This window comes from Canis aureus, chromosome 3 (genome assembly GCF_053574225.1).
Source record: "Canis aureus isolate CA01 chromosome 3, VMU_Caureus_v.1.0, whole genome shotgun sequence".
Classification (NCBI taxonomy): domain Eukaryota; kingdom Metazoa; phylum Chordata; class Mammalia; order Carnivora; family Canidae; genus Canis; species Canis aureus.
In genome coordinates this window covers 25,446,856-25,473,545 of record NC_135613.1, presented here as the reverse complement: position 1 = coordinate 25,473,545, position 26,690 = coordinate 25,446,856, and the positions used below count along the sequence as shown (strand labels likewise).

The 26,690-nt window shown below is 45.7% G+C and overlaps 1 long non-coding RNA gene and 1 pseudogene across 5 annotated transcripts in view; both read right to left on the bottom strand.

Annotated features, from left to right (window-relative positions):
* Positions 1-14,828: 14,828 nt before the first annotated feature.
* Positions 14,829-26,690, bottom strand: part of LOC144310377 (uncharacterized) — a 33,801-nt gene continuing 21,939 nt past the window's right edge. For all 5 annotated transcript variants that reach the window (XR_013376076.1, XR_013376075.1, XR_013376072.1 and 2 more), the window contains one exon: positions 14,829-15,289. This is a non-coding gene — a long non-coding RNA (uncharacterized LOC144310377). The remainder of the gene's footprint in view (positions 15,290-26,690) is intronic.
* LOC144311642 (18S ribosomal RNA) lies at positions 22,025-23,429 on the bottom strand (annotated as a pseudogene).

Genomic DNA, 26,690 nt, shown 5'->3' with positions numbered 1-26,690 from the left:
GAATAATTAAGACTGAGGAATTTCAAAGTGTTTTATTGTCAATAAGAACTTAACAGAATTTCTATCACACAAACTATCATTTATGAACTAAAGCTGAATCTCTAAAACATAAGAGAGCAAGTGGGTCACAAGAAAGAATCAAAAGTTAAATTCCTATTATTTTACAAAATATTTCCTTTAATAATTACATGTCAATTCTGTATCCCCTAAATTTAAACAGGAAATTCTCTGGAGTTGCTTAGATTTCATTTGCTTTTCACCAATTATCTTTATTACTTGTAAAGAATAAAAATAAATCATTATAACTTTAAATAAAATGTATATGGGTCACATAGTTATACAAACATTAGTCTGTATACTTCAATTATAAAGTAGATCATTTATGAATTTCCCCATTCAAGTACCTTCATAAATTCCTCTTCAGTGAAAGACACCATCTTGGCAGCTTCAATATGCATCTGCATTTATAACAAATCAATATTGTTTTAGTATTTATTTATTTATTTATTGTTTTGTTTTGTTTTAGTATTTAGAGTAGACCACAGAACAATAGGAAATCAATAAAGGTGTGTGTAGTGTATAAATATGCTATCAAATTATAAGCTCTGTTGGAATGTGTACTGTTGGAATTCAAATAAACATTTGAAATATTTTTTTTAAAAGACCCTATCAAAAAGGAAAGTTAGAGGGATCCCTGGGTGGCGCAGCGGTTTGGCGCCTGCCTTTGGCCCAGGGCGCGATCCTGGAGACCCGGGATCGAATCCCACGTCGGGCTCCCGGTGCATGGAGCCTGCTTCTCCCTCTGCCTATGACTCTGCCTCTCTCTCTCTCTCTCTCTCTCTGTGACTATCATAAATAAATAAATAAATAAATAATAAAAATAAATAAAAATAAATAAATCAGCTTTAAAAAAAAAAAAAAGGAAAGTTAGAGACTAATATCCCTGATGAACATGGATGTCAAAATACTCACCAAGATATGAGCCAATAGGATCCAACAGTACATTAAAAAAATTATTCACCAAGACCAAGCGGGATTTAAATCTGGATTGCAAAAGTGGTTAAAAATTCACAAATCAATCAATATAACAGATCACATTAATAAAAGAAAAGACAAAAACCATATGATCCTCTCAGTTGATGCAGAAAAAGCATTTGACAAAATACAGCATCCATTCCTAATTAACACTCTTCAAAGTGTAGGGATAGAGGGAACATACCTCAATATCATAAAAGCCATCTATGAAAAGCCCACAGCGAGTATCATTCTCAATGGAGAAAAATCGAGAGCTTTTCCCCTAAGATCAGGAACACAACAGGGGTGTCCACTCTCACCACTGTTCAACATAATACTAGAAGTCCTTCCTCAGCATCAGACAACAAAAAGAAATAAAAGGCATGTCTGAATAGGCAAAGAAGTTAAACTCGCACTCTTCGCAGATGACAAGATACTGTTTATGAAGAACCCAAAAGACTCCACCTTAAAATTGCTATAACTCACACAGCAATTCAGCAACCTTGATACAAAATCATGCACAGAAATCAGGTGCATTTCTATACACTAACAATGAGGCTGAAGAAAAAGAAATAAAGGAATCAATCTCATTTTCAATTGCACCAAAATCCATAAGACACCTAGGAATAAACCTAGCCGTAGAGGTAAAGGATCTATACTCTAAAAACTATACAACACTTATGAAAGAAGTTGAGGAGACACAAAGAAATGGAGAAACATTTCATACTCATGGATTGGAAGAATAAATATCATGAAAATGTCATGCAATTTTACACATTCAGGGCAATCCCTGCCAAAATACCATGGATTTTCTTCACATAGTTGGAACAAATAATCCTAAGATTTGTATAGAACCAGAAAAGATCCCGAATAGCCAGAGCAGTGTTGAAAAAGAAAACCAAACCTGGAGGCATCACAATAATTAATATAATATAATATAATATAATATAATATAATATAATATAATATATAATAAATATAATATAGCTATATTACACAGCTGTGATCATCAAGACAGTATGGTACTGGCACAAACATATACACATAGATCAGTAGAACAGAATAGAGAACCCAGAAATGGGCTCTCAATTCTATAGTCAATTAATCTTCAACAAAGCAGGAAAAAATATCCAATGGAAAAAAGTCTCTTCAACTAATGGATTTGGGAAAATTGGACAGCCACATGGAGAAGAATGAAACTGGGCCACTTTCTTACACCATACACAAAGATACACTAAAAATGGATGAAAGATCTAAATATGAGACAGGAATCCATCAAAATCATAAAGGAGAACACAGGCAAAAACTTTTTTTACCTCAGCTGCAGCAACTTCTTGAAAGATGTGTCTCTAAAGACAAGGAAAATAAAAGGAAAAATGAACTATTGGAACTTCATTAAGATAAAAAGCTTCAACACAACAAAGTAAACAGTCAACAAAACTAAAAGGCAGGGATCCCTGGGTGGCGCAGCGGTTTGGCGCCTGCCTTTGGCCCGGGGCGCGATCCTGGAGACCCGGGATCGAATCCCACGTCGGGCTCCCGGTGCATGGAGCCTGCTTCTCCCTCTGCCTGTGTCTCTGCCTCTCTCTCTCTCTCTCTCTGTGACTATCATAAATTTAAAAAAAAAAATTAAAAAAAAACTAAAAGGCAACCTATAGAATGGGAGAAGATATTTTCAAATGTCTTATCAGATAAAGGGCTAGTATCCAAGTTCTATAAAGAACTTATCAAACTCAACACCCCAAAAAACAAAAAAATCCAGTCAAGAAATGGGCAGAAGACCTGGACAGACATTTCTCCAAAGCAGACCTACTCATGGCCAACAGACACATGAAAAAAATGCTCCACATCACTTGCCATCAGGGAAATATTAAAACCTCAATGAGATAGCACCTCACACTGGTGAGAATGGCTAAAATTAACAAGACAGGAAACAACAAATGTTGGTGAGGATGTGGAGAAAGGGGAACCCTCTTGCACTGTTTGTGGGAATGTGAACTGGTACAGCCACTCTGGAAAACTGTGTGGAGGTTCCTCAAAGAGGAACCTACCTACCTAGCCACCTACCCTCGTAGGGTAGCTCTTAAAAATAGAGCTACCCTATGACCCAGCAATTGCACTGCTGGGGATTTACCCCAAAGATACAGATGCAATGAAAGACCGAGACACCTGCACCCCAATGTTTATAGCAGCAATGTCCACAATAGCCAAACTATGGAAGGAGCCATGATGTCTTCAACAGATGAATGAAGAAAATGTGGTCTGTATATACAGTGGAATATTACTCAGCCATCAGAAAGGATGAATACCTACCATTTACATTGACGCAGATGGAACTGGAGGGTATTATGCTGAGTGAAGTAAGTCAATCAGAGAAAGACAATTATCATATTGTTTCACTCATATGTGGAATATAAGAAATAGTGCAGAGGAGTAAAGGGAAGGAGAGGAAACTAACAGGGAAAAAAGAGAGAGGGAGACAAACCATGAGAGACTCTTAACTCTGGGAAACTGAGGGTCACTGGAGGGGAGGTGGGCGTTGGGATGGTGTAACTGGGTGAGAGCATTAAGAAGGGCATACGATGTGATGAGCACTGAGTGTTATACGCAACTGAGGAATTACTGAAGACTACATCTAAAACTAAATATAAAACTATATGTTGGCTAATTGAAATCTCATGTTTTATATATTGAGATATAAGACCATTTTTAAGAGATCATCCATATTATAGTATGTTCTACCACCAATATTGTAGCCAAAATGTACAAAAAATTTTTTTTCAAAATAACAGGAGGAAGATGATAATCGCCAGAACTCTTGTAATACACCTCAAAAGCTGTGGGAGAGCCAACCCAACTCACTGTGTAGTCTGTGCATGTGGTGGCTTGTAGTTTTCGCCATAAGGAAGAAATATAAAATTTTAAGTTTATTTATTTTAAAGATTTTATTTATTTATTTATTTATTTATTTATTTATTTATTTATTCATGAGAGACAGAGAGAGAAGTAGAGACACAGGCAGAGGGAGAAGCAAGCTCCATGCAGGAGCCTGATGTGGGACTCGAACCCAGGACCCCAGGATCACAACCTGAGCTGAAAGCAGGCGCTAAACTGCTGAGCCACCCAGGGATCCCCAAATTTTAAGTTTAGATTAATAACTATAAAACTATAGGGTGCCCATAAAAAGTGGCTCACTCCTTTTTGTTATTTATACTATCCAATTTTTAAAATCCAGTTTTAAAGATAAGCACTGAGTCATGTTATTATAAGGTAGGCAAATGATTCTCCCTTATTATGAAAAGTCTGAACTGGTGATATATTTTTCCTGAACGTTTAGAAAAGAGGCAATGAGAGTACTTTGGTTTGGGTTCAAGTAAAAGGCTTTCAAACAAAGATTTTAGAACTGAAGAGCTCCATGTTCAGGATTTATCATCTAATATCTCAAGGTTCACAAAGCCTGACTAGAAGAAACCAAACCTTAAACCAACCCACTCAGCATTAACACACACCTCTTTTCTTTTAGAATTTTACTTTAATACAGGGTGAAAAAAAAAAAAAACCAAAACCCTAATAAGTTAAAACAAGTCAAACAACCACTCTACACAGATAAAACCTTCACAAAGTTCAACTGAAGTAATCCAGAGCTAAAACTGAATTGTGCAGATTTTCGATGAAGTCACCAGTCATGTAACACAAACAAAAGTCAATTATCTACACACTAGGCAAGCCCTCTAAGAAATGTGCCCCAAGAAGCATTAATCTTTTGTTTTTTTGTGTGTGCCATCCTGAAGACTTGCACATTTTTTAAGATAATTTAACCTTTTTAACAGAATGTGATTTCTACCAGGTGGTAATGCTTTGGTACTATTCATTTAGGACTGCTCATCCTAAAACTTGACATTTCCCCAGAGAAGATTTGACTCTGCTTTAGAAGACAAATACCATATAATCTCATTTATCTGCAGAATCTAAAAATAAAAAAAAATTCAGCTTATAGATACAGGAAAAAAGATTAATGGTTCCCAAATGTGGGGGACCAGAAGAAGGAGAAATGGGTGAAGAGAGTCAAAAGGTACAAACTTTCAGATATAAAATAAGTAAGTCATGGGGGTATAATGGATAGCATGGTGACTACAGGTAATAACACTGTGTTGCAAATTTGAAAGTTCCTAAGAGTAAATCTAAAGAGTTCTCATCACAAGAAAAAAAAAAATTTCTGTAACTATGTGACAGGTATTAACTAGACTTGTGTTGATCACTTCACAGTATATACAAATATTGAATCATTATATTGTATAACTAAAACTAACATATGTTGATTATATCTCAAATAAATAAAAAGAGAATATGAAGGGGAAAAGAAAGACAATAAAAATCCCTATATGACATATTTTTTTAAAAAGGTGGTGTAGGAGGCAAGATGGTGACACGAAATAAACAAGTCATGATATTTAGGTTTACTTTATATTTTTTAAAGTGCCCCCATTGTGGGCAGCCCGGGTGGCTCAGCGGTTTAGCGCTGCCTTCAGCCCAGGGCTGATCCTGGAGACCCAGGATTGAGTCCCGTGTCGGGCTTCCTGCATGGAGCCTGCTTCTCCCTCTGCCTGTGTCTCTGCTTCTCTCTCTCTCTCTCCCCGTGTTTCTCGTGAATAAATAAATAAAATTTTTTAAAAAATCATGAGGAAGAGAGGGATCCCTGGGTGGCGCAGCGGTTTGGCGCCTGCCTTTGGCCCAGGGCGCGATCCCGGAGACCCGGGATCGAATCCTACATCAGGCTCCCGGTGCATGGAGCCTGCTTCTCCCTCCACCTGTGTCTCTGTCTCTCTCTCTCTCTCTCTGTGACTATCATAAAAAAAAAAAAAATCATGAGGAGGAGAAAATGCATTTATAGTACTATATATTTATTGAAACAGATCTGTATATGAGTGGACCCATGGGTCACTCAAGGGTCAACTGTAGTTGTGACCGTTAGAACTTTATAACAGAGCCAGTTAAATTAACCACCTCCCCTAAATCCACTTCCTCAAAACTATACATACCTATCACTTGCTTTTATTAGCCCATCAAAAGGAGTCCAGAGTGAGGGGCTGAGTGAAAGTCTATCAGATGCCCATACTGGGCAGTATTCCACTCCTGCTCCGTAATCCACACAAACAAAACAGTAGAGTCAACATGATGCTTGCACACCTAGGAAGGCTCTTCTCCAGAAAAGGCATATGAAATGGCTGTGCAGAGAGAAGCTATGGTGGTGACAGCAGTGTTAAACTGCTGTGTTAAATTAATGTTAGACTCCTCAGCCTGCTGCCCTAAAATAAAGCCATCCAAGAGAACTGCCCAGCTTGCATGAAGACTTAACTAAAATGAGACCTGGATACCCATAAGCCTGCACTAGCAACCTAAAAGACAGCCATAAATCAAATGCAGGAGGAGCAGCTTGAGAGTAAAAATAAAGATGAACAAAGTAGGGCAGCCCCGGTGGCCCAGCGGTTTAGTGCCACCTTCAGCCTGGGGTGTGATCCTGGAGACTCAGGATTGAGTCCCATGTCAGGCTCCCTGCATGGAGCCTGCTTCTCTGCCTGTGTCTCTGCCTCTCTCTCTCTCTCTCTCTCTGTCTCTCATGAATAAATAAAATCTTAAAAAAAAATGAACAAAGTAAAAAACCCCAGAGACAAGGATAATTTATAGAACTCTGAAAAAAATCTCAGAATTCTCAGAAAACATTGAAGTAGCTATTACATTCACAAAAAAAGGAGCCATTATAAAAAAAAAAGAAAGAAAGAAAGAAAGAAGAAAGAAAGAAAGAAGAAGAAAGAAAGAAAGAAAGAAGAAGAAAGAAAGAAAGAAAGAAAGAAAGAAAGAAAGAAAGAAGAAAGAAAGAAAGAAAGAAAGAAGAAAGAAAGAAAGAAAGAAAGAAAGAAAGAAAGAAAGAAAGACCAGAAAAAAGAGTTCTCAAAATTATGACTGCCAAATGATTTAATAGAAGGGTAGGAAAAAATTAGGAACTCTATCTAAAACATTGTCTGTTTGCACTGAAACAAAAGGAAAAAATAATAGAAATAGACCAACCCAGGCCATCCAAAACAATAGTCTCAGAAAGAAAGAAAAATTTAAACTACCAAAGTAATAGTCATCATCTAGAACGAAAGCACACAAATCTCTGGATTGATGCCAATTAGAATTTAGTTGGGGCAGGGAGTACCTACCACAGACTCAGGGAAATTCTTCTAAGGGTTTCCACGGAGAAAAAAGTTCAGTTATAAAGGGTCAGTTACCAAAATGACATCAGAGTTCTCACACCATGTAGCAATGCCTTCAACATTTTTTTTAAGACTTTTATTTATTTATTCATAGAGACACAGAGAGAGAGGCAGAGACACAGGCAGAGAGAGAAGCAGGCTCCATGCAGGGAGCCTGATGTGGGACTCGATCCCGGGTCTCCAGGATCATGCCCCGGGCCAAAGGCAACGCTAAACCGCTGAGTCACCCAGGCTGCCCAGAATAAGGATATTTTTAAAACATAAATTCCACCCTCCCCCAGAAGGAGCCACAGAAGCCATCCTCCACATAGGGACTAAGAACACGCCTCTGCAGGCTTGTGCACTGACCATCACAGCAGCCAGAGGAAGTCCTGGCTCTCAGACTAACAACCCTGATCTTCAGGCTACTCAATGGAGGCAAGGAATAGCCCCAAAGCACTCGCCTCTACACAATGAAAGTCTAGAGTGAGGTCAGTTCAGAGCATCTAGGACGCCACCTTAGCAGGTCTCCTACCTTCCATTAACAGCAAGAGACAAGACCACATCCCAGACCTCCTGGCCCACATCAGAGTCAAGAGGTTACTTCCAATATTCTCCTCCCCTCCCCCATGTCTCCTGTCTCATTGCCAACATCAGTTCTGTGGGACCAACTTCATGATGCCCTTCACTAAGCCCAGGACTCCTTACCACTGACATTCAAAGATCCACAAGCACATCCCCCCTACCCAGCCCAACAAATAAACTCTGGATCAGCACCATCTTGCTATCCCTGAGCCCCTCCAGTGAAAGTCCCATTCACCTCACTGCTCCAGGGAAAACCGGGATGATCTGAGGACACTGTCCCCTTAAACCCTGGCAAATGGGGACTGTCCGTCTCTCCCACAGCCTTGGAATCCCCGGGTGTGGAGATGGAATGTGTGTCTCCATCAGCAGGTCCCCTCAGTGCAACTTCCAGATCACCCTTATTAAAGCCTCCTAGCCTGGAGTCATCTATGACCCCTCATGTCATCTGCCTTAATACCTCAACTCAACTCTGTAATCCTTTGATGCAACCCAAGCCCCCAATCCACTCATACCACCACATCTCACACTCCCTCACCCTTCTGTTGTCTTCTCCTCTTCCTTAACCCAAATCCCATGGCCAATCATCACACACCCTCAACTTCCTCATCCCTCACTGCTTTCATCAAACCACAAGCCTATTTATTTATTTATTTATTTATTTTCCAAAGATTTTATTTATTTATTCATGAGACGCACACAGAGAGAGAGAGAGGCAGAGGGAGAAGCAGGCTCCATGCAGGGAGCTTAATGTGGGACTCATCCTGGGACTCCAGGATCACACCCCGGCTGAAGGCTGAAGGCGGTGCTAAACTGCTGAGCCACCCAGGGATCCCCCACCACAAGCCTATTTTTTTTTTTAATTTTTTTTTATTTATTTATGATAGTCACAGAGAGAGAGAGAGAGGCAGAGACACAGGCAGAGGGAGAAGCAGGCTCCATGCACTGGGAGCCTGATGTGGGATTCGATCCCGGGTCTCCAGGATCACGCCCTGGGCCAAAGGCAGGCGCCAAACCGCTGCGCCACCCAGGGATCCCCCACAAGCCTATTTAAAGCCACATCTCCCCTCGTACTTTGCCAGCACCCCTACAGCTGAACGGGGTTGGAGAGAACATCACAGTCACACTAAATCCACGACCATGACCCTCAGGTGGGACTCCTGATGCTGTCTGACAGGCCACTATTTCCCTCCCTCTCCATTCACTTTCCCACACTTCCATGACTGTTTACACCTCCCTGCTCCTCCTCTCCCGAGTGGATGGCATGGCTCCTACTGCATTGAGAGACTCTGAGCACTGAAAAGACGACTCCCCCAGCTTCTTACCACATGTACCCACACATTCTGCCTTCCTACCTGCTAATACAGAGGAATTATCCACAGTGCTCTCTCTCGAATCATTTCCTTCCACAGCACATTGGATCCCAGCTTCTCAACGCCTTTTTGTAAAGGTGTTGCTCCACCAATTCCCTTCTTTTACATAATCAGATTTTCCTTTTCCAGATCATTTCTATGACCACGTAAATATGCAGTAACTTCTCCCACCAAAAAAGACCCACTACATTCGCCAGCTATCACAGCACCCTTTCTTGGTTACCTTTGGCAGTAAACTCACCATCTCGGATACTCACTGCCCATTAGCTCCTAAACTTGCTCTCCCACGTTACCGTGCTTCCTCCTACTTCCACCAAAACCACTTGTCAGGGTTACCAAAGACCTAACCCTATGCTAATTCCAATGGTCACTTCCTAGTCCTCAATTTATTTGACACATTGGAATCCCTCTGTCTTCTTTTACAGAAGTTCTTTCTGTGGCTTCCGAGACACTCTGTTTTCCTCCTGCCTCCAGCCGCTGTGAATCCTTAGTCTCCATGCCCATCCCTCCTCACCCAAGTAAACATGGAAATGCCCTGGTGCTCCTCTCCACCTACCCCTACCCCTTTGATAATCCAGCCTCCTGAGTGGTCTTCCTGCTTCCAGACTTGCCTCCCATCAGTCCATTCACTCCACCGAATCCAGAGGGAACCTTTGGAGACCTCACCCTCTCCTGGTTTCCACCTCTCAAAATCCTTGCTCACGCTCCAGCAGCCTCCTTCCTGCTGTTTGAACACAGGTATGCTCCCACCTTAGTGCAGCCTCCACCTAAAATCCTCTCCCTCCTAACAGGTCTACGTGGCTGTCTCCTTCTTTCTCTTCTTTTAATATTTTATTTGAGCGAGCGTAGGAGCAAAGCAGGAGAGCAGCGGGGGTGCGGGAGAAGCTGGCCCCAGGGGAACTCGGACCCCGGGGACCTCGCCCCCGGCCTCACGCCCCCACCCCGCGCCGCGTGCCAGGCCCCGGGTCTAGGGGCTGGGGAGACCCTGCCCTCGCGCCGGGCGTGGGGGGAGCGGCCTCTGCGAGCGGCCCTGGGGGTGGCGGCCGTGGGAGGGACGCGCCAGGACCGTGGAGGGGCCAGGCAGGAGGAGCCCGCCTCGGGGACGTGGCTGGAGTTCGGCCCCCGCGCCCCGCTCAGGGCATCCTTCCTCGGGGTTGCCTGGGAGGGGGTAGGACGTGTGGCTGAGTCCTCTCGCTCTGAGGTTTCCTCTCATTCATTTCCAACCGTTTAGGGTAACTGTCCCAGCGTTGGAAGGACACAGATTAAACCGTACATTGTCCAGGGCCACTCCGGAGGGCAGGACTGAGGTTCAGGAGGTGGACTTTAAACAAAACATGGGAAAAAACAGAAATAATCTGACATCTATTAAAATAGGCAATGGAATACAAATGGGAACTTCTTTTTTAAAGAAGTGCTACTTTGAAGTGAGGGGTTTTTTTTGGGGGGGAGTGACAATTACTGAGAAGTCTAGACAGTTTTGGATGAGAGTAGCCTACCCACCTTTACCTAGTTCTCTTATGGAAGAATTGAAGCCCCTAACCTGAACTATCAGACATTTATTCACTTCATTCGGTTGTTAAATATTTAGTATTGTAGCTACTATACTAGGTACTAGTGATGCCAACATGAAGATTTTGTAACTGTCCTTGAAGCTTCCAGTCCAGCACAGAGCACCGCTCACCTTGATGATAGAGGGGAAAGAAGGAGCCAAAAAGGAGAAGATGGGGAATTGGAAGGAAACCAACGTGAGTCTCCTAATAAAATCTTTTATTTTTTTAATGTTTTACCTTTTTCTTTTTAAATATTTTATTTATTTATTCATGATAGACAGAGAGAGAGAGAGAGAGAGAGAGGGGCAGAGACACAGGCAGAGGGAGGAGCAGGCTCCATGCAGGGAGCCTGACGCGGGACTCGATCCTGGGACTCCAGGACCAAACCCTGGGCCAAAGGCAGGCGCTGAACCGCTGAGCCACCCAGGGATCCCCAATAAAATCTTTTAAAAAAAGATTTCTGTGACTTTTGTTTAATACATATACACTTTGTTCCTGATACATAGATTTTCAGTGCTCTGCACGTGAGATGATGGTTTTGAACACCAAGGGCCCTATTTGTTTTCATCCCCTAGCAGTTGGTTTTATAGTCATGTGGCCCTAATGTCATGGTGAATTTTAAATATGCTTAATTTAATTATTAACAGAACAAATTTTGTGTAGGTATCCTGATTTTGAGGCTTCTTATTTAGTAGAAGGGAGGTTTTCCGTTCCATCTGAGTCATCTCCCAGTAGCCAAAGTGAAGCTGAACCAGTAGAGAAGTTACAACTTAACTTTCAGGATGATGAATAAGTTCATATCTTTGTTTTGTTTTTACCAGGTTAAAATCAGGTCTTAGTCTTGTGGGAAATGAAAGTGTGATTGTGTCTCTGAATAATTCTAAGAACCTTGAAGAGTTTTCTTTATATGATCTTAATCACAAACATTTTTAGTTTTTCAAAATACTTTTTCTCATTCCAAAAAGTAATACAAGCTCATTTTAAAAAGTAGAAAGTACAAAAAAAAAAAGTAGAAAGTACAGAGAATTATAAGGAAGACCATAAGCCTGTAATCTTACTAACTAGAGAATAGTCTTTGGGCATCTAGCTGGTTTAGTCTGTAGAACATGCAACTCTTGATCTCAAGGTTTTAAGTTTGAGCCCCATGTTGGGTGTAGAGATTACTTAAACATAAGATCTTTAAAAAACAAAAGAGAATAGTCATTGATGATCTATTTATAGTCTTCCAGTCGGCTTTTTCTTTTCTTCTTCTTTTTTTTTTTTTAAAGATTTTATTTATTTATTTGAGAGAGAGAAAAAAAAAAAAACAAGAGCAGGAGAAGTGCAAGGCACAAGAAGCAGATTCCCTGCTGAGTGCCAAGCCTGATGTGGGGGCTCAATCTCATGACCCTGGGATCATGACCTGAGCCAAGATTAGACACTTAACTGACTGAGCACCCAGGCACCCCTTCCAGACTGCTTTCTATGCACCTATACGTGTACATATTAAATTTTTTGCAAATATGGGATTGAAGGGCAGCCCGGGTGGCTCAGCGGTTTAACGCTGCCTTCAGCCTAGGGCCTGATCCTGGAGACCTGGGATCGAGTCCCACGTCAGACTCCCTGCATGGAGCCTGCTTCTCCCTCTGCCTGTGCCTTTGCCTCTCTCTCTCTCTCATGAATAAATAAAAAAACATATGGGATTGAATTGTATATGCTATTTATAGCTTTTTAAATTAGTATATTACGTTCATTTTTCAATTATAATTAATGTAGGAATGTGTCATATTAATGGCTGTACTACATTAGGCACTTAGATTATTGGAATTTTGTTACTATAAATTTACTGAATTTCATCTCTAATGCCTTCCAGGGGTGGGGGTGCATCTGTGAGGGTGTGGCATGGTGTGGCCTGTTGAGTCTGAGGGGCACCTTAAACACTTGACGGTGGTGTCTTAGGATCCAGAAGCCAAACACAGACATGGAGTGATAAGGGCGAAGGGCTAAGGGAGGCCTGGCAGGGGACAGGTTTTGAACACCTAACTCATCCACCCTGAGATGGCAAGGGCGCAGCAAGCACACTCCTTCCTCTACTGCGATGCCAATAGTTTACTGATTTCCATCAACCTGTCCTCCCTCTCTCACCCACTTCCCATGGGAAATCCTCAGTCTTATTCCACATAGTCACTGGCTGTTTCACAAGCCACCTTCTGTCCACTGAAAGGAGGAGGGAAGATGGACAAACATGAACCAGCCCAACAGATGGCACCTCCGCATGGAGGGGTGAGTGGGGGGGTCTCTCTGAACAAATGGTGACTCTGAGCCATGATCCCAGGATTCTTGAAAAAATTAAATGGAAGGAGCATCTGGCCAGCTCAGTCAGAAGAGCACTCAACTCTTGATCTCAGTCAGGGTCATGAGTTCAAGCCCTACATTGGGTCTAGAGATAATGAAAAATGAATGAACTTACTTTAAAAAAGTTATGTACGGGGCACCTGGGTGGTTCGGTCGGTTGAGTATCTGCCTTCAGCTCAGGCCTCAGGTGGGGATCCCAGGGTCCTGGGATCACACCCCACCCTCCCCCATCGCATCTGGCTCCCTACTCAATGGGGAGCCTGCTTCTCCCTCTCCCACTGTCTGCTGCTCCCTCTGCCTGTGTTCACTCTCTGTCAAGTAAATAAAATATTTTTTTTAATTAAGCATGTAATGTTTGGCTCTTAAAAAAAATGGAATGGAAAGATAATGCGGTGAGGAGGATGTGAACATTACTAATACTACTGAACTCTATGCTTAGAAACAGCTAAAATGCTCCATTGTAGGTGATGTCTATTTTTTTTTTAAGATTTTATTTATTTATTCATGAGAGACAGAGAGAGAGAGGCAGAGACAGAGAAGCAGGCTCCATGCAGGGAGCCTGATGCAGAACTCAATCCCAGGACTCCAGGACCCCGCCCTGGGCCGAAGGCAGGCGCTAAGCCACCAAGCCACCCAGGGATCCCAGGTGATGTCTAACCACAACTTAAAACAACTTAAAACAACAAGACCCCCTGCCCTTGGCTCAGAGTAAGGGAGTTCCTGGTTCAGGTTGGAGGGGTTCCTGTCGTCCGCACTGTGGAAAACCAGGGTTCAGCAATCTGGAATATTTTCTTCTTCTCCAGGTGACAGATATAGTCAGTGACAGTAGGCATAGATGTCCTCATTCCTGTAAAGCCAAGGCAGGAAGGAAGAACTTCAGCATTTAAAAGCACCTTTTAGGGGCACCTGGGAGGCTCAGTGGGGGTAAGCATCTGACTGTTGCTTTCATCTGCCAGGAGGTGGCACTCTTGACTCACCTGGTAAGGCTGTGGGTGGGGAACTCTCTGTAAGGCCAACATTTTCTTTTTTTTTTTTTTTTTTTTTTTTTTAAATTTTATTTATTTATGATAGTCACAGAGAGAGAGAGAGAGGCGCAGAGACACAGGCAGAGGGAGAAGCAGGCTCCATGCACCGGGAGCCCGATGTGGGATTCGATCCCGGGTCTCCAGGATCGCGCCCTGGGCCAAAGGCAGGCGCCAAACCGCTGCGCCACCCAGGGATCCCCTGGCCAACATTTTCAAGGGGCTTTATTGACTCCATAAAGTCGATCTGAGTTTCTTTTTTTTTTTCTTTTTTTAAATTTTTATTTATTTATGATAGTCACAGAGAGAGAGAGAGAGGCAGAGACATAGGCAGAGGGAGAAGCAGGCTCCATGCACCGGGAGCCTGATGTGGGATTCGATCCCGGGTCTCCAGGATCGCGCCCTGGGCCAAAGGCAGGGGCCAAACCGCTGCGCCACCCAGGGATCCCTCGATCTGAGTTTCTTAAAGCTGTCTGATCCTATCTGAGTCTATGCATGTGTCTTAAGGATGAGATTCCGGGGGGACCTGGCCGGCTAGTCAGTAGAGAGCACGATTTTTGATCTCAAGGTTGTGAGTTCGAGCCCTACATTGGGAGTAGAGATTAATAAATAAAATTGGGGTGGGGGTGGGGGAAAAGATGCCATTGTAGTCAAGGCCTTAATATAACCAATCCTTCCAACAGTGTCTTGTTAAAACAAAAACAGATGCCCACCGAATTTACGCAGATGATTTACTGTTGCCATGAAAGAAAGAATATTCACTGAGAGTTTCTGAATTCTGGAGGGTTATAGGTAGAGAGACAAGATAAGTATTTTAATTTGTTTACAAAGTAACATTTTCATAAGATTTCTGTAAGTTATAGATATCTCAAGAGAAAAAGTTTCCTTCAATCTGGAAGAGCAAACATGAGGGGATAACAATATTTTGAACAAGAATCCTTCAAAAGGGTCATCCTTTTCCATACAGAGAAACAAACAAACCAATCATCATTTTCCTTAAGTCATTCAGTTCCATGTTATTACTTTTTCTGTTTAAATGCAACTTTTTCATTAGTTCTGGAAATTCATACTTTAGTTTTATGATCTTAGGGTGACCAGAAACCGGTATTTGTTAAAAGTGCTTTTCGTGCATCTTCTTGAAGCTGGACCATATTTTTGCAAGAGCATCAGAACAATACCTGTAAATGAAAGGACAGTCAAAAATAGACATGGTTAAAGACCCTATGAGAGTTCAATATAATGCAGTCGATAAGAAAATTTGATTATTTTTTGTAACACACAGCATTTTAACAATTTGAATGTCAAGGGGATCCCTGGGTGGCTCAGCGGCGCCTGCCTTTGGCCCAGGGCGTGATCCTGGAGTCCTGGGATCGAGTCCCGCATTGGGCTCCCTGCATGGAGCCTGCTTCTCCCTCTTCTTGTGTCTCTGCCTCTCTCTCTCTTTCTCTGTCTATCATAATAAATAAATAAATCTTTAAAAAATAAAAAACCTTTAAAAAAAACAATTTGAATGTCAAGTGATGGCACTGTACCAGAACATATTAAAACTTTAGGAATTTCATTTAATTTTTGGAACAGCTATAGCACTCACATACCCAATATATCTAAGAGGGCTTATCATTATTTTTTTTGACAATGCTTCCCATGTGACTTAACATACCAAATAAACTACATTAATTAGTCAACAGACTCTATTTATGGTTTGACTTTCTGGGAATCTGTTGAAAATAAATGAATGAATGAACCAACAAGTGAACAAGCCATCCAACCAAACCAACCAACCAATCAACCAAAAAACAAACATCTCAGAAGGTTTCAAGGCACTTGCTACAAAGGATCACGGATGATTACAAAACTGAAAACTTCATTATCCGTTTCACCAAGGTGGCTCTAGGAGATTCTACAAGAGGTTATAGAGTTGTCACCAAATGTAGCTCCTTTAATATTGAGAAGTTTTCACTTTCTTACGTAGGTAAAGACCGGATAAAAATGAATATAAGAACCTTGTTGTTCTGGGTAGGTAAAGAAAAAAATTGTCTTTTCTTCTCTGTTCATAATTTTTTATCAAGAGTAGACTAACAATGCAAGAAAACTTTGTTTTGACAGAGAGAAAAGCCAAATCTCAATCTTATTATACCAGTGTACTTGTAAAACTCACTTCTCCCGATTTCAGTCCTGACCATGCCTAAAATTCCTTTTCAAAAATTCTCCTTCAGAAATCCCTTCTACAATTTCCTGTGTTTCCTGTTTCATTCAGAGTCAGTCTTAACTTTCAGGTCACCAAAGATTTTGGAATCTATTTTAAAGGTTTACCTATAAACCTTTTTTTTTTTAATTTTACCTATTTGCTCTTTTTTTATTTTTTAAGATTTATTTATTTACGATAGACATCTAGAGAGAGAGAGGCAGAGACACAGGAGGAGGGAGAAGCAGGCTCCATGCCGGGAGCCTGATGTGGGACTCGATCCCGGGACTCCAGGATCACGCCCTGGGCCAAAGGCAGGCGCTAAACCGCTGAGCCACCCAGGGATCCCCCCAATTTGCTCTTAACAAGGGAAAATATAGGAGACGTACAAATCAACCATTTTAGGTAGTTTCTGTGGATAAATCACAACAGGTACTACTGAAGTAACCAATTGAGGCAACAGCAAAGCTGAGTAGACCCCTCCCTCGGGCCTGGACTATCCAGCATCCAGGGTCAGTTGGGGTGGAACAAGGGCATAAGTAGTTCTTTTCTTTTTTGTACCTGTTGCATAACAAGGCAGCAAACGTAGTTTCTTTGTATAAAGGTGATGGAGGGATATATTTTGATCACCACCGTTCCAGGCTCGCAAAGTGTGATGGGAGCCAGGCACATCCCACCGCCCATCACAGTGGTTTGTAACTCAGAGAGAGAAAACTGAAAATCAAGCAATTTTACAACTGGAGGGGGTGTGGTGAACGTGGAGGGAGAAGATAAAGCTGATTATCTGTATGATGTGTGATTGTGATAGCTCCAGAAACACATCTTTTTAAAATAAACCAACAACCTTGAATTGGCTTGAAAGCAGTATATGTCACCCCTGTGTCCACTAAAAAGTCAATTGATTTGTTCCCCACTCCCGCTGTCAGGCTCCCCTGGGAAAGTCTGAATTGGGCAGTTTAAGTCCAGGAGAGCCCTGGGGCCCCTTCCTGCCTGCTGATCCGGGAGATACTCCAACGTGAACCTCAGAAAGAGGTGGCCCAATGGCTTGGGGTGATTGGTAGGGGTGGAGAGGTGGGGGAGGGCACCTGGGAGAAGTTTTAGACTCCTCTCTCTCTCTCTTTAAATTCCTTTTCTTCTCTCTTTCTTTCCCTCCCTTCCAAGGATTTTATTCATTGGTTCATGAGAGACACAGAGAGAGGCAGAGACATAGGCAGAGGGAGAAGCACCATGCAGGGCTCCACTCAACCCCAGGACCATGCCCTGAGCCCAAGGCAGATGCTCAACCACTGAGCCACCCAGGCATCCCTCTTTTCCTTTTTCTTATCCGTCATCTTCCACCCTTCCGCCTCTACCTCCACCTGTTCCTTCATCTCAGTCTCCTCTTTTCCTCCTGCAAAACAAGCTTCATCTGTGGTTGCCCTTCAGCCCTCTGAAAGAGGTGGAGGAGCGGGCAGTGGGTTGGGCATTGGTTCTGGTGCTTGTGCTTGGGAGAAGTGGATTTTGGATTTCTGGCGTCCACCTGCTTTCCTCCTCTTCTTCATGATTTTGACTATTGGGAAGTAGGGGGTTGGGTCAGGTGTGTGAAGTTTTGGTCTGTCCTTATCTCTCTGGACCATCCCTTGGGTCCCATCCTGTGAGGCATCTTTCTCATGGGGGGAATTTGTAGGGAATTTCATCCCAGATCATGGGAACTTGTAAAATATTTGGGCTCATCTTCTGAGCTCTACAGTGCCCAATTTTTACCAGTGCCTGCCTTTAAATTCATGAGCTAGGGAGGCCTGGGTGGCTCAGCAGTTGAGCGTCTGCCTTTGGCTCAGGGCGTGATCCCAGAGTCCTAGGATTGAGCCCACATAGGGCTTCCTGCATGGAGCCTGCTTCTCCCTTTGCCTGTGTCTATGCCTCTCTCTCCCTCTCTGTGTCTCTCATGAATAAATAAAATCTTTTAAAAACAAACAAACAAACTCATGAGCTAGAGTTCCTTTACAAATGGATGTTAGCAATAGAAACCGGAGGCAGAGGAAACCTCTCCCACTTAGAACACATACAGACATGCAGACACAAACTAGATGCCAACGAACTCTAGCCTTTGTTTCACTCAGATTTGTAGAGAGGACATGAAAGACCTGATGTTCCAGTCTCCCCATTTTATGAAAACAACTCCACTTGCCAAGTAGCATGACCATGTCTGGATCTCATACCCCATCCACGTGTTGTTTCCCATTTCCAATCAGAAAAGGGTTGGTTTCATGCAAAGATAACAAAAGCTGCAGCAATAAACCAACCAAAGGAAGACCAGGGTATCTCCCCGAGTGAGCTGAGCATTGATTCCTCCCCAAAAGTCAGGGCTTTCCTGATGACACCAGAGGGCTTCCTAGGTTCTGGTCACTTGGCCTCATTGGCAGCTTTCTCTAATAGTAGACAGCATTCAGGCATGTCCAAAGAACCCCATTCACCCCATTCCAGCCATCTGAGCCTCAGGATATCCTTCCATGTGTCCCACCTAAGTGAGCACTTGCAAGTATAGGCTCCCTAAGCATCATATGGGTAGCCTGCCAGAGTTTGGGGGTGGGGGGAGCATTTTCTCAACATTTGGTACAGGGTTCTATAGAGTTTGGGTTGATTTGGTCTGGTTTTCTGTGCGTGTGCATTCGTGGCCATTTTCCATAAAGGGTTGCATGTCCTCATGATGAAGGACACTGCAGAAAACGAACAGTTTATTTTCTGTCTTTAGTATGTGCAAGGCTGTAGGACTTGAACCTTATGGGAACCAGGAAGGTTTTCTTTCGTTTTCTCATCTTCATTTTTGGCAAGTTCTATTTTAGTGACTGATCAATCTATCGATTGAAAAAAGAAGGTTTTTTTTTAAGATTTTACACTTACCCAACGTAGGGCTCAAACTTGCAACCCATACTCCAAGAGTCCCATACTCCACTGACAGCCAGCCAGCAGCCAGGCAGCCCTTGACTGATTTTATTTGTTTGTTTAATTGTTTATTTACTTATTTACTCATTTATTTTTTTAATATTTTATTTATTTATTCATGAGAGACACACAGAGACAGGCAGTGACACAGGCAGAGGGAGAAGCAGGCCCCCTGCAGAGAGCCTAATGTGGGACTCCATCCCAGGACTCCGGGATCAAGACCTGAGCCAGGGCAGCCTGGGTGGTTCAGTGCTTTAGGGCTGCCTTCAGCCCAGGGCATGATTCTGGAGACCTGGGATCGAGTCCCACATCAGGCCCTCTGCCTCTCTCTGTGTGTCTCTCATGAATAAATAAATAAAATCTTAAAAAAAAAAAAAAAAAAAAAAAACCTGAGCCAAAGGCACTCAACCACTGAGCCACCCAGTTATCCCTGTTTATTTTTAAAGGAAGCAGACATGCAGTGTGTGTCCAGGGAGGTAGAAATAGAGCCCACGTGTTGAGGTTTTTCAGAGCCATTTGGACCTGGGTCAATGTGAAAGCCTAGGAGCAGAGCCCAGAAACATTAAAGGCTGACAATTTCCTTCCTCAATATTCATTTAACAGATGATTTATTGAATGTCATGCTATTGTATGGCAAACATCCTTCTGTGTTGCCCTTATATAGCAAGAAGTTCCAACTTAGATGCAGAGACAAGCAGACAGGCAGGCAGGGCTGGAAAACCTGCACTCTGGTGAGTCCAGGTGTGACAAATATGGGATCGCAGGGTGGCTGGGATGCAGCCTTGTCTGGATCCACCGGGTCAGTAGCATTTCCCTACTCAGGACCGGTGGACACTTGTGCGTGCAATTAGCCCAAGAGAGGCCTTGGGGATGTTTTTCCCTCCTCCCTGGGACGGAGACATCTGCACCACTAGGGGGCATGCCCCCACCCCAGCTGCCACAAGCGCCTTCCAAACCGCCAAGGCTGTAGTGGTTGGTTCCAGCCCCAGGCAAGGGTGCACTTGTAAATGTCATCTGAGGCATCCTGCCACCCTCACCCCCAAAGACCTGGGACACCCGACGGTAGGAGCCATTCCCAATCAGCTATAGAAATTTCCGCAAACTGAAACCCGCACTTCCTGTGTCATCTCCCCATGACCTGGCACCGTTTGTGGATAGAGACCCTTTGTTTCACAGCCACCACTACAGCAAACAAGTCAAGGATAGTCCTCAACACAAGAGTGGTCAAATGAGAATCAGTCCCATCTTAGCCTATTACCTAGTCAGGTCTCATTGGGTGTAGACGAAGAGATGGAAGTAGATAGAGCAGGAGGTCATGTGTGGGACACAGAGAAACAGGTACATGCAAGAATATGGGTGGCAATGGAGAATAAGAGGGGTGGACTAGGCACCATCAGGGTTGGCTTGGGGGCCCAGTTGGTGGGTCCATGGTACTGGTGAACAGACTCCAGTTGTGATGGAACAAGGGGTACAAGTTACCAGAGCGAGAACCACCCGCGGCAGCGAGGAAAGGATTCCTGGTCCACCTGGGGACCCAGGGGACTACAGCACTGCCCAGCCGAGAGGCTGCGGCCAGGGCCCAGACCTGGCTGCTGGTCGAACCAGCCCACCCTGTGAAGGAAAAGGGGCACAAGGGCGTACACCCCACCCCCGCCTCCCCCGGCCGACACCCGCAAAGGGGAAGGGCCATGGCATGGATCGGTGTCCCTGGGGCACGCGCCACCCTCCGGCCTTGTGTCCCCTCTGGGAAGGGCTCCGCGCGGCTGCCCCCAGGACGCCCACACGCCAGTCGGCCTAGGCCCACCCACCTGCGCCCTTCCCGTCCCAGCCTGGGGCCAAGCACCCAGGCAGGGCGGGAGAGGGTCAGTGTGCCAGCCACCTTGACATGGGACAAGGCGGCGGTGCGCCCCCCTCACCTTTCGGTTGACCCCTGGCCACAGCTCCGACGGGCAGGGCGGGGCGGGCCGGTACCGGAAAGCGGCCCGAGAGGAAGGAGGAGCGACAGATGGGGAGGCCGCGAGCCCCCACTCCGGCTCCCACCGAGGCCAGGGGGGCGGGTGAGGGACAAAGCCCTCGAGTGGATGGGCTGACATCCAATCCATCACAGTGAGGCAGCTGCTCCGCTACCTAGGAAACCCGGACCCAGAAGCAGGTCGTCTGCGGGTTAGCACCGGGTTCCCCACGAAGGTGCAGTGCCTGACGGTGAGGGGGCGCCCCCTTTTCTGCCACGCCCCGTTTCCCGGACCGGCCCCACTGCCCAGACCCGAGGCCGACGGACGACTCCCAAAGGGTCTTTAAACCTCCCCGCCGGGACGTGCTAGGTACCTGGACAAGGGGTCGGGAACCTGCAAGGCGGGGAGGAGGGGGGAAAGGGGAGGGGGGACGAGGCCACAGGCCGCTGCCACGACGCGGTTCCCTCCGGCCGCAGCCAACGCGCCGCAGGGCAAAACCCTGGTCTCTGCCCGCCCGTGACCCAGGCCGCAGTTCGCTGTCACGGGCCCCGCCACCGCCCGACACCATCCTAATCCCGTCCCTTCCCGCCCCCAAAGCCGCAGGGGCGGGCGGGTCCCCTCGCTTCTGAACACACCCGCCACCTTACCTTACCCCCCCATCCCTCCCCGTACCCGCGACCCAGGCCACGGAGGGCGGGGGTCTGCGGCGGGAGGCGGGATCGGAGAAGTCCGCTGACCTGAGACTGTCCTGGGCGGCGGCGGGTGTCCTCCCGGCCAGCAGCCGCCTTCTCCCAAACCCGTGAACACCTCGCCAGCGACCGGCCCCAACCGCCGGGCTGCTGCCACATTCTTGTTAATGATCCTTCCTCAGGTTTACCTATGGAAACCTTGTTACGACTTTTACATCCTCTAGATAGTCACATTCCACCATGTTCTCAGCCCTCCACCAAGGCCCTGGGCCCACCCCGCAGGGCCAATCCAAGGGCCTCACTAAACCATCCAATCTGTAGAAGGGAGGGCAGTGTCTACAAAGGGCAGGGACTATTTTTTTTTTTTTTAAGATTTATTTATTTATTTATTTATTTATTTATTTATGAGAGAGAGAGAGGCAGAGACACAAGCAGAGGGAGAAGCAGGCTCCATGCGGGAGCCTGACATGGGACTCAATCCCGGGACCCCAGGATCGTGCCCTGGGCCAAAGGCAGGCGCCAAACCTCTGAGCCACCCAGGGATCCCAAAGGGCGGGGACTTAACACAAGCTTATGACCCACACTTACTGGGAATTCCTTGCTCCTGGGGAATAACTGCAATCCCCATCCCCATCACAAATGGGATTCAATGGGTTACCTACACCTGCTGGGGTAGGATAGGCACACACACAGCCAGTCAGTGTAATACACGTGCAGCCCTGGACATCTACGGGCATCACAGACCTGTTATTGCTCAATCTTGGGTGGCTGAACACCATTTGTCCCTCTAAGAAGTTGAGGGACGCCGCCCTCTCAGGGGTTGCATAACTAGTTAGCATACCAAAGTCTCATTCATTCTCGGAATTAACCAAATTGCTCCACCAAGAACAGCCATGCACCACCACCCAGGGAATCAAGAAAAAGCTATCAATCTGTCAACCCTGTCCGCGTCCAGGCCAGGTGAGGTTTTCCATCTTGAGTCAAATAAGCTGAAGGCTCCACTTCTGGTGGTGCCCTATCCATCAATTCCTTTAAGTTTCAGCTTTGCAACCATACTTCCCCCAGAACCCAAAGAATTTGGTTTCCTTGAAGCTGCCCAGCGGGTCACGGGAATAATGCCACTGCATCGCCAGTCCGCATTGTTTATGGTCAGAACTACAACCATATCTTATATTCAAACCTCCGACTCTCATTCTTGATGAATGAAAACATTCTAGGCAAATGCTTTCACTCTGGTCCATCTTACTCCGGTCCAAAATTTTACCTCTAGCGGAACAATACAAATGCCCCTGGCTGTCCCTCTTAATCATTGACTCAGTTCCAAAACCCAACAAAATAGAACCGACATCCTATTTATTATTCCTAGCTGTGGTATCGAGGCAACTCGGACCTGCTTTAAACACTCTCTAATTTTTTCAAAGTAAACACTTTGGGCCCTGTCTATTCATCATTCCCCCATACCCCCACCCCCACCAAAATCATTAATTTGGATATCTTTAGTTTATTATAAAAGAGAAATGTGGAAATTATTTACATGATGCAAGATTTCACAACTTCAGTGGAATGGGTAGTTTCACGGAATGCCCTTTCAGTAACGATTTATTTCAGTCTACATATTTTCCGAGAATGTCACCAAGTCAGAAATGATCTGTGTCATCTAGAATACTTCGATGCCTCCGTATTCTGGGAGATGACATTTATCTCCAACTTTTATGTCCCTTGGTTGAATCTCTCCACCCTTCCCTTCAGAGCCTGAACCAACAGCTACTCCTGTTGCTTGCAATACATTTCCTCAAGATTTTTTTGGAATCACACGATGCCTCCGTGGACTACAGTGCTCGCTGTACTCCCTTCTGCTAAAACTTGCCCAAAGATGGGGAGAAACCCTCTCTAGACACTGGTCCAGCCACGATGCTATCTGCCACAGTTCTAGACTCTGCTCTCCAGCCCTGCAGATCTTGTCACCCTCTCCAGAGACTGGCCTTCTCCAGAAGGTCACACAGAGTCAGAACTGTGACTTATCTACCTACGGAGTCACCTTTTCAGATTGGCGTCTTTCAGTCAGGAAGACCCACGTGGGGAAGGTCCCCATGCCTGGCTCCCCAGGGCTCTGTAGCTCCCTCGTTTCTTTTCAACGCCTTCGAAAAACATTCTGTGGCCCGGATGTACCTGGGCCTAGGGAGTCGTTCACCTCCTGAAGGACTTCTCAGTTGGTCACCTCCAAGTCCAGGCAGTCATGAAGACAGCTACCATGAACGTCTGTGTGTGGGGTTGCTGTGCTATGCCTTGCCCTCCACTCAGCCCTGCCAGAATGCCCAATACTGGCAGATTAGAAGGTCTGAGCTCCTGGTCCCTAGCCCTAACCTTAGATTGGGTTCTGTCTCAACTTAGGCCCCAAGCCTGGTTCCAAATGCCAAGGGATTGAGGACATGTGAGTGACACCAGAAAGCTGCACCATACACCCAGATAAAATTCTCTGATTTGGAATTCCAGCAGATGATTCTAGCCTGAAAAATCAGAAGGGCCTCTTAAGCCCAATCAACATGTTCAACGGCACCCTGTGCATTAGCTCTGAGGCTAAGCCTCACTCTGAGCCTCACCCTCAACTCAGCACTCCCGGGAGGTCTCCACCATGTAGGAAGGTAGGACCTTCCAAGCTCCTGGGCCTTAAACCTAACCCTAGTTTAGGTACATACCCAAACGAACCCCAGAGCTTCGCTCTAAATCCTGAGGGATTGATGACACGAGAGTGACACCAGATAGCTGGGTCATATACCCAGATGAAAATATGCGATTTGGAATGCCAGCAGATGATTACAGGGTGAAAACTCAGAAAGGTCTCCTAAGCCCAGTCAACATGTTCAACGGCTCCCTGCACATCAGCCCTGAGGCTGAGCCGCATGCTGAGCTGTGCCCTCAACTCAGGTCTCCCACGAGGTCTCCATCATGTGGGCAGATAGGACTGTCCAAACTCCTGGGCACTAACCCTAATCCTATTTTGGGTTTCTGCCCTGACCATGTCCCAGAGACTGGTTCTGAACTTTGATGGATGGAGGCTAGTGAGCAACAGCAAAAAGCACGGCTGACACCCCAGGAGGCAAAAGTGCCATTTATATGAGGGGCAGATAAAAGGAGCCTGAGACAGACAAAGGCCTCCCTGAGTCCAGGTAAATTTCAACGCCCTCCTGCACACCAGCTGAGCACCTGAGCCTCACTTTCAACTCAGTCCTCCAGGGAGGTCTCCACCATACAGGCAGATAGGACCTTAAAGCTCCTGGGCCTTAACCCTAACCCTAGTTTGGGTGTGTGCCCAACCAGCCCCAGAGCCTGGCTCTAAATCCCAAGGGATTTTAGGCACATGTGTGACAAAGAAAGCTTGGCCACCCACACAGATTGATAGGGTGCTATTTAGCAGAATGTCACATAGCGAGAGCCAACAATCTGAAGGGCCTTCTGAGACCAGTCCCAAGCTCAGCGCCCCGCTGTGCGCAAACCGTGCACCTCAGCCTCAGGCTAAGACTTGCCCTCCACTCAATCCTCCTGGGAGGTCTCCGCAATGCGGGCAGATAAGACTTTCCAAACTCCTGGGCTCTAACCCTAACCCTAGATTGGGTTCTGGCCTGACGCAGGCCTCATCCTGGCTCTGAATTCCAGGAGACTGAGGACAAGTGAGTGACACCAGAAAGCTCGGCCATGCACCCAGAATGAAATTGTGCCTTTTGGAATTCCAGATGATTACAGCGTGAAATATCAGAAGGACCTCCTATCCCCTGTAAACACGTTCAACGGCCCCTGCACATCAACTCTGACGCTGAGCCTCACAGTGAGCCTTGCCCTCAATTCAGCCCTCCTGGAAGGTCTCTACTGTGTAGGCAGATAGGATCTTGCAAGATCCAAGGCCTTAACCTTAAACCTCTAACCCAGATTGATATGGTGCCATTTGGGAAAGCAGCACATAGATAGAGCTCAAACAATCTAGAGGGCCTGATGAGAGGAGTCCCAAGTTCAGCACACTCTGCACCGGAGCCCTGCACCTCAGCCTCACGCTAAGGTTTGCCCTCAACTCAGCCCTGCCAGGAGGTTTGCCCAATGCCAGCATATTGGAACATCCGAGCTTCTGAACCATAACCATAACCTTAACCCTAACACCTCACTCCTAAACCCTAACCCCTCACCCCTAACCCAAACCATAAACACTAACCCTAACCCTAAACTCAACCACAAACTCTAACCCTTATTCCCTAATCCCTAAACCTAACCCTAACCCCTAATCCTATCCCTAACCCCTAACCCTCACCCTCACCTAACCCTAACCCAAACCCTACCCCTAACCTAACCTAACCTAACCCTAAACCCAAACCCTAACCCCTAAATCCTAACCCTTAACCCTAGCCCCTATCCGTACCCTAACCCCTACAGGTACCCTAACCCTAACGCTTACCCTAACCCATACCCTATCGGGTACCCTAACCCTAACCCGTGTTCTAACCCTTATGACTTCCCCAAGTTCTAACCCGTAACCCTAATCCTAACCCACCTCTTCCACCGTGGGTCCTGTGAGGCAGGGCTCCTGTCGGCGTGGACGCTGCCCCACGTCCTCCCGAATCCTCACGGGGGGTCCTGAGGAAAGCCGGGCTCTTGTTCTGTGGATGCGCCCCACGTCCTCCGGAAGCCTCGAAGCGGCCTGAGGAGCCCGGGCTCCTGTTGTGTGGACAGGGCTCCACGCCCTCTCGAAGCCTCGCAGCGGGTCCTGAGGAGGCCGGGGCTCCTGTCAGCGTGCTCGCCGCCCCACATCTTCCCGAAGCCTCCTCAAGGCGGGCTCCCGTTGCTG